The 7,500-nt window shown below is 37.3% G+C and overlaps 2 protein-coding genes across 6 annotated transcripts in view; one reads left to right on the top strand and one right to left on the bottom strand.

Moving 5' to 3' along the window:
- LOC143036456 (uncharacterized) overlaps positions 1-3,784 on the top strand; it is a 47,744-nt gene extending 43,960 nt beyond the window's left edge. For all 5 annotated transcript variants that reach the window (XM_076203835.1, XM_076203833.1, XM_076203837.1 and 2 more), the window contains one exon: positions 1-3,784. This exon is cut by the window's left edge and continues 2,260 nt beyond it. The gene's annotated coding sequence lies outside the window, so the exon portion shown is untranslated.
- Positions 1-7,500, bottom strand: part of LOC143036458 (soluble guanylate cyclase 89Da-like) — a 362,279-nt gene that overhangs the window by 230,523 nt on the left and 124,256 nt on the right. The gene's annotated exons all lie outside the window — the stretch shown is intronic.

Here is a 7,500-nt window from a genome sequence, read left to right as displayed (position 1 = left end):
ATGACGTAGCATAGTAATAGAAGAGCTTTAATAGAATTATTCATTACAATAGAGGTGATTGTTTTAGAATACCACCAAACTGTGCCCAGAAACATATAGTTGGATTTAAATTGTGCCTGACTTTTATAATTTGTCCATTATATATGTGAGTAATATGATGCTAAGAGTTCTGGGGACACAGAATATGGCGTAAACGTGGTGTAAAAGAAAACAAAGCAAATAATGAGGAACTGATAGCTTTGGGGAATCACAGAATCTTATATATGTACCCCTACGGGCAAATCGTTCCTACATCACCTGTATTTTAATTTTGTTAATTTTAACTATAAAAGCTCATCATTACAATTTGTTTCGTTGCAGAGCAGATTTATATGAAGATCCAGCGTCAATCTAAGCATTTCTCTAAAAATGCAGGCCTGGACCTGAAATATATAATTTTATTCAAAACTGGGTAAGAGGGTAAACTTTTCAGTCGAGTTAACAATTCTGTTGGATCCCAAACTAGGGTCCTAACACGAAGATAATTTGATGGTGATCTTCTTACTTGCCAATGGTCACATACTTAGGACTACGCCCAGCTTGGCTGGTGTAGATTGTTACCACAATAACGAAAAAAGAAGAAATAAACTTAACGTGATCGTTTCTGAGTTATATTCAGTTGTCAGATTGAAATGGAACTCCTTAATAAGGTATAAATCATATTAGAATGAGAGTTTTTATAATTTCGTTCCTGTGGAAAGATGGCTCAAGAAATGGCCTACACAAAGAATTCTACAGCTCACGCAAGTAATCTTAGAACATCAACGTCCATTCACTGTTCAAAGGAGAACCCTGTCAGCTATTATCCTCCATATAAAAAGACCTTAGAGGTAAATAGATCCGTGTGAACCAGGGGAAAATCAAGCTCGGCGTGATTCGGAAAACTTGGCTGGATATATATCAGGGATACAGTGTTGGGGAGCCTAAGACAACTTCTCGGGAAGGACCTTGTTAGTCCTAAGGTGAGTGGATTCCTGGGCGGATGTCTGGAAAGCTAAGAATGTTATTTTTATTGCAATAAACATCCCTAACAATTCACTACCTAAACGTCTACAGCATCTTGCATGTTTGATCGACTCTGACAGTCACTAGGCAAAGCTTATAGAAACTCTTTGAACAAGAATCGTCAAGAGATATATCTTTTAATCATCCCAGGCAATTGCTCTGCAAGGATAGATCATCCAGAGTGTCCTAGAATTACTAGTTTATTCATGTGTTCCGGGCTATGGGGCCTGAAGAAGAGACGTACCAATGTATCCCATATAACATGTTAAGATTGCTATGTACCTATGCTTCGGACGAGTGTTCCAGGATTCTGGGAAGGCAGTATATGCACTCGTTCAAGGCGAACGCCCCAGAGGGCCAGCGCATGTAATCAGCCCAGAATAATTACCCCCTAGGGATGCTGAAAATCTCGAATGTTGTGGGTATGTGTGCAAAGGTGCTGTTTTTGGCTGTAACCTCATTTTCCTTATTTTTATACAATCTATATTATGTAAACCTTATCCTCAGCCACCCTTTCAATACATTTGCTCTTTTCATCTCGCTATCTGTTACTCACCATCTATCATGTTCATCATCCTACAGGATCCTCATCTCTCTGTGCTATCAAGTAATCACATTTGTATTCATACATCTACTATAAGTCACTGTTTTCCTAATTTCATCTTTTTGCACTATATCTACCATTTCGCACGGTCACCGGAAACTGATCGATATTTTGATTAATACGCCGTCTTTACCTTCGTCGTGTTTACCATCTCATATCATCACCACCTCAAGCTCATCTAACTAGCATGATTTTCATTTTTCATTGTCGTCATTAACAGAAATATCGCATCCTGGCGCCACGGCTCAGTGGTAATGCGAACGTCTGGCATCTACCGAAAGAGATCAAACGTGTGGGTTCAGGTCCTGTTTCTGGCGCAGAGGTTAGGATGAAGGACTTCAGCCACTCCGAGCAATGGCCCCTTACCAAATGCCAAATCCAAAGTCCTTTCTTAAGGTACCGCTCTCTGCACTCTGAACGAGGAATATCACAAAGTAAAATTGAATCAATTGTTGATGAAAATATCTCATAACAAAGCATTGCCATCTCTGTTTCGTTAATTATTAGCTAAATATTTGAAAACCAAATGCAGTGATCATCCAAAACATGACTCACGCCCACGAAAAACCAGATCTTTTTTCAAATCTACCACCAGACGTTATTGTTCCAATGGGCCTTTATGAACGGGGAATAGAAAGTAGTTCATACTATGTAACTCACCTTACCGGAATTCTCAATGGCACACATATGTATAGGATGTACTAACTAATTTTATCACCATTATATAACACTTCAGCTCTCTTCACTTTTCTCTCAAATGTATCTCCTTTGGCCCACAATGTATATCTGTCTGTTTTTTTTTCTCCCTCTGTCTGCCTGCCTCTCTCTCTCTCTTCATTTCCCTGCCCTTGTCAAATATCTTTTCTATATCCAAACATACAGTATACTCAATCTTCTCTCACTTGTGAATATTAAATTCTCTTGAAGAAAAGCAATATTTAGTAAAGTATTTTTTCAATAACCCCCGTTTTCCTTTCCTCCCAATCTATCTCCCTGCAATTAAAGTCACCCACCATAATCATCACTTAGTTCAATCATGTTCTTCAAGAGAAAAAAAAAAAAAATGTCGCTGACAGGAATAGTCGGTATATGCTATCATTCCACGCCATCTTCTTGGGTGGCACGTAAGTTTTCATGAATTCTCTTTAATTTTATCCTCTGGCTCTCACTCTCTGATTTATTGCCTCAATTTAGCCTTCGCTCAAGAGCAGTTCATTTACTTTTATGTCATTTTAACAACTGCCACCACCCCGCCTCTCATTTTATCTTTCCTCTTACGTCTCCAGACTGCGTATATACCAATACTCAGTTGTAGGCTAATATTTTTTGGGGAGCTTAACCTGGACGAGTCACAGAATGCTGGGTTTATTTATTAATAGGTAATAATTTACTTTGCAATTGGTCGATAGTAAGTTATTTACATTTGCATAAGCAACTTCTAATTCTCTTGCCGTCTCTTGGGCGGTTTTGTTCTTTTTGGATAGAATTTCTTTAGCCTCTCTATCTCTTGTTGTGTAGTGTGTGTGTATGTACATAGGTGTACGTGTTTTCCTTTCCTAAATATTCATCCTTTGCTTCCTCTAACCTTTTTCCTCGCGATCCCTTTCATCAGATTCCTCCTCAAACCCTTTTGCAATCTCATGGGCCCCCTCGACCCATAGAGATATTTCATACATCTAATTCTGTCCAACGTCATATGGTTTCATTAAGCCATCCTTCCACTTTCCACCTCTCTCATCACCATTGGCCTTCACTCCGCTAACTCTCTCTCTCTCTCGTTCTCTCTCTCTCTCTCTCTCTCTCTCTCTCACTCACTCGCTCAATGGCGCAGTCACGTGGGGGCGCAATGCAGGCCTCTGCATTCCTCTTCATCATCAGATAAACGTCCTCATCCTCTACTCGCCGTGTCTTTTAGTTTGATTTTATACTGTGTATAGAAGCTTTCTCTAACATAATTTGTATGGAAACTTATATCATTATAGAAAAAAATAAAACAATGTAAACGACCACTAGTAAAAAATGATTAAAATGATTTGAGTGGCATGTAAATGAATAAATTACTTGTATTTTTAAAAATGCAATGAAAACAAAGTTTGTGTAAATAAACATATTTAAAAACAATAAAATGAATCAGTTTGCAATTTTTTCATTTATCCTGTCTTGACTCACTGGGGCCTGAAGGAGAGGCTAAATATAAGACTTCCGAGATCCGTGGTGCTATTTGAAAGAATAACATTACACAAATATGAAATACAAGCTTTCGGTTGACTCATACAACTATCCTCAGGTAAGTAAAAATGAACATACAGATATATAGATACCAGCTCGATTGCCTACACTGTCGCCTACTACAGGTATCATTTCTTGGCCTACCGCCACTGCCACTAGATCATTTAGCAAACTAGAGTTATGAGCGTCCCCACCCACACGTTCAATGGAGATTACAAGGTCCCACACCTGTAAAGCTCTTGTAAAGCTAATGACTAACAACCACCGGGAGGCCGGTGTGGAACGCGGTGACGTAGAGGAGCAAAGATCGGATGACCGTGAGCGACTATATGTCCATGATGGGGGAAATGTTAATGAGGCATTGAATGTCAATGAAGGACCAAATATCAGTACAGAGCAAGGTGTCAATAAAGAACAAAATTATAATGTAAGGCATGATATTGAAACTCAAAACGTGTCAAAAAGAAATAATAAAGATTTTCATAAAACCATGTACTTTAATGGTCGTAGTATTAGGAACAAATTCCAAGAAATACAGGCACATGTCAAAAGTGAAAATTTCGATATGATTGGAATAACAAAGACATGATTAAATGGTGGAGAGTTTGAAGATGAATCTAATACTGCGGGATTTAAACACTTTCATCAAGATAGAAACCACAAGAAAGGTGGGGGTGTTCTATTGTCCATGCTTGTGTTTTAGAGAAAGTGAAACAGGATGCATATGATAGTGTAAGAGGCTGGTAGATTGAGGTAGACAAGTAGGTAGATAAAGGGGTAGGTGGTGAGAAATCAATTTTACGACTTGGATGTTTTAAAACAATGGCCGCTAAGGAGTTGCAGAGTTGCATATTCTTGCTCACCGTCCAATATTTGTGAATACAAGCTAGAGTATCGATAGGGGTGCTGATGTTGCGAAATGTTAACGCTAAGCCACTTTGCTTTGTAACAAGATTGCCTGCGCAAGCAGTGTTGCTTGAGACAGTATAACAGCCTTTCTGATCGGAGAAAAGGGTGGAGGAGGAGAGAAATAATTGGTGCACGAAGGTAAAGTCGCGCCCTTAAAGGGTGGCACTTATTTGTAACGTTGAAAGTTATTGGATGAATCAAATAGTGACGTCGAAGCAGACTTGGCTTGGTGGGTGTAAAAGGTTCCAGGTGGGAATCCTCTGGTGTACTTAAAATAAGACATTGTACAAGAATTCGTGAAGAAAATGAAGAAAAGTTTAAGTTCAATCTAATTCCCCTTCGTTTACTGAGTAATGGAACTTGAGTAAATGCTTACACTACGAAAGAGGCATGGGGCCTACATATGAGTGACTTACAATACTACAATGATAAAAAGAAAGTGAAGAAAGTTGAAAGTGAATGAAGAATTACAATATCACAGAAAGGAATTGAAAGTGTTGGTAGCAACAGAGCTAACAGATAGTTTGTGGATAGAATTAACCCAAACAAACGGACAAAAAATGAATGTAGGTGTAATATATAGGCGAAAGACATCATCATTAGCAAACGACAAACTGTTGTTTCAAGAACTGTCTAGTTTCTGCAACCGGGACTTATTGATAATGGGTGATTTCAATTTTATTACCATTGATTGGATGACCCTTGAACATGGCCATATAGTTAGTCGCTTGATAGATCTTCTCGATGACAATTACTTAGTTCAGCATGTAAAAGAGCCCACAAGACATGGAAACTTACACCATCTATCGATCACTAGCCGTGAAAGCGTGAAAACTGATGTAAAAGTCGGTGAAACTATTGCAAATAGCGATCACAACTTAGATTCAAACTACTAAAAAAAAAACTGGAGAAGATACTTGTGTTTCTAAAATACCAGATTTCAGTAAAGCTCAGTTCATAGGACTACGTCAGGAGCTTCAGCTTACAGATTGGGAGGCAAAATTAAGCGAAAGATCTGTAGATCAGATGTGGGAAATATTTCAAAATACGCTTACTAAGATGATTCATACTTACATTCCATTTAAGGACAGACGTCCCCCAAATCAGGCTCGCCCAAAATGGCTTGACAAAGAAACTGAAAAAAGTATTGCTAAAAAGAGAAATGCTTATAAGAAATACAAGTGCTTGGGGGCATCTGATGACTATCAAAGTTTTGTATTAATACAGAGAGATTTAAAAGATACAATAAAACACGAAAACGGCAATATGAAATGAATATCGCTAATAGATCCAAAGAGAATCCCAAAAATTTCTATAGTTACGTTAGAGATAAAAAGGTTATTAGGAATCACATTGGTCCACTATTATCTGCTGAAGGTCAACTTGAATATTCAAATGAAGGAATGTGTGATATTTTAAACAAATATTTTAGCTCAGTATTCGTAAACAAAACACCTCAAAATGAACTCCAAACTGAAACCTGTGAAAAGTCTAGGGTAAACTTACTACGGTAAATATAACAAAAGAAAAAATTAAAAGGTGTACAGAAAAACTCAAAATTAATAAAACACCAGAGCCTAACGGTTAGCATCCAAGAATCTTAAAGGAAATGAAAAATGAGATTGTTGTTCCATTAGAAATTATTTTCAAGAAATCCATCATATCCGGAGATGTCCCAAGAGAATGGAAGCTAGCTAACGTTACTCCCATATTCAAAAAAGTTGACAAAAAGAAACCAAATAACTACAGGCCTATAAGTTTGACTTCAATCGTAGGAAAAATGATGGAAACTATCATCAGAGATGCTATCGAACATCATTTAGAAAGTAACTGTTTGATAAATGATAGCCAGCATGTTTTCAGACGGAAATGTTTGTAATGTTCAAAAACCTCACAATATCTGCCGGCTTTACCAGAAAAATCGAGCGGGGTTCAAATAAAAAATATGGCGTCGATTCCGTTTATGTACTTACGAAAACAAGATATTTCAAAGATGGTAAATAATTACCCTCTTTCCCTGGATCCAAATAGATGCACAAACATAATCATATCAAAAATATATAGCAGACCATTATAATGATAATGGTAGTATTAATCAAATCTAACCAATTCAAAACAAGTAAATATAGAAATGGCGGGAAGCAGACGACAGACCACATAGCAAGGCGACTTAAGGGCGATAGTCGTATATTTAACAACGTTCTTGCGTGACTAACTTACTCGAATTTTACAACACAGTCATCTCGAATTATGAAAAAAAAACAATGTAGATTGAATATATCTAGGTTTTGCAAAAGCTTTTGATACCGTCCCACACGAAAGACTACTTACTAAATTAGCTTCACACGGAATAAGTGGTAGCCTATTAAGTTGGACTAGTAATTGGTTGAATGATCGAAAACTGAGAGTTGTTTTAGATGGAAAAACTTCTAGATGGAAAAATGTTACGAGTGGATTTCTTCAAGGTTCTGTTCTTGGGCCATTTCTGTTCATAGTATATATAAATGATATAGACCAGGGACTAAAATCTATTGTTTCCAAATTTGCTGATGATACAAAACTGTGCGGAATGGCAAATGATAACTTAAACCAATTAGATATTCAAGAAGCTATAGATAAATTACAGCAATGATCTGAAAAGTGGCTAATGAAATTTACAGTAAGCACGATTACAAGCTATTTGGAAATTCGTTGACAAAAGTGAATAGTGAAAA

The sequence above is a fragment of the Oratosquilla oratoria genome, chromosome 20, assembly GCF_046742065.1.
Source record: "Oratosquilla oratoria isolate Oo_2021 chromosome 20, ASM4674206v1, whole genome shotgun sequence".
Classification (NCBI taxonomy): domain Eukaryota; kingdom Metazoa; phylum Arthropoda; class Malacostraca; order Stomatopoda; family Squillidae; genus Oratosquilla; species Oratosquilla oratoria.
Note: the sequence above shows the minus strand (reverse complement) of the source record. Positions and strands in the feature narration are given on the sequence as shown.